The sequence below is a fragment of the Protopterus annectens genome, chromosome 5.part1 (genome assembly GCF_019279795.1).
Source record: "Protopterus annectens isolate FY-2018-M chromosome 5.part1, PAN1.0, whole genome shotgun sequence".
NCBI classification, from domain to species: domain Eukaryota; kingdom Metazoa; phylum Chordata; order Ceratodontiformes; family Protopteridae; genus Protopterus; species Protopterus annectens.
This window is the reverse complement of record NC_056736.1, coordinates 527,409,804-527,411,078: the sequence shown is the minus strand read 5'-3', so window position 1 is coordinate 527,411,078 and position 1,275 is coordinate 527,409,804.

Here is a 1,275-nt window from a genome sequence, read left to right as displayed (position 1 = left end):
AGCGAATTCTTTCCCTGGGAAAGAATTTGCTTGGCCGCTTCGTTACTTTGCCGTTTTCAGCACTGTAGTGCGGTCTCGGAGTTGGTATATTTAAGTAAGGGGTGGGGGCAAAGCCCCTCACTTAAATGTAATGTTTAAAGTGTTTTTTATTTTTGTTGGAACAGTGATTTTATTTTCCCTAGGAAAAAAAATTGCTGCTCTGACAGTTTGAAATTGTAAGCTTTCGCTTACATAGGGTCGATTAATCACTGTTCACTTTTTTAAGCATTCGGTGATCTAATATAGACCCATTATTTAAGAGATAAAATGACTTTACTGCCTAGTATCACATAAAACAAATGCTCATGTCTAGAGTTATAGGTACATGAGCAAAGAATTCCTACTTTAAAAACTACACCATATCTGAAACACTGTCATTTAAGTATCTGGAGAGATCTGTACAAATAATACAAGATATACTTATTTTAGTGCAAAATATGGAATGGGCCACATTTTTTAATGAGGACTGTATTAAGAAATGACAATCCTGCTGGGAAAGTCTTTCCTGCATGTGGATTGTTTATTTTATTCCTGGCATCTTTTTCTATGTCTGTGACCTTAATTTGGGGACTCATCTGTCCCTGCAATATTTGTAGTTCACTTCAACAGACAAGATTTTGCAGAACAATTCCTCTGCCACAGCCCTCTACCAGTTTATATTATACTGATAATATCGGCATTTGAGCTGCCTTTGAGGGTCTTCTTCTTAAATTCCATTCAAATATTACAGAAAAGTATGCTGCAAAACCTTTATATCCTATAAAACAACAGAATCCACACCACATTTCTAAAACAGAGAGCCTTTATTTTGGAAATAAAATATAAATACATCTTTTGTCTCTAACAAACCTATGCTAAAGGTTACCTACTCCCACAACTTTCATGGTGACTTCTTCTATTCTCACAAAATAGCCAAACTCTGAAACACTTTTCGTGAGACATAGCAAAGAATCCTAGCCGTCATGAGTTCAAACTACTCCTAAAAGAACACCTTGCTAGTCATTGGCTGCGCTCTTGCTTACTCCAGGCTAATTCTTTCCAACTTCCATTACTTTTACCCACCTTTTGCTCTGCCTAACTATTCTATAATTCCTGATGCTTCTAGCAACCCCTCTTAACCTCTTACTGAATTTCTTATTTTTTCTTCTCTATGCAGAATTTCACATCTCTGTACCACTCAGTTATTTGATGAATTACATATTTTTTTGGCTACTCATACATGAATTCATATGTACT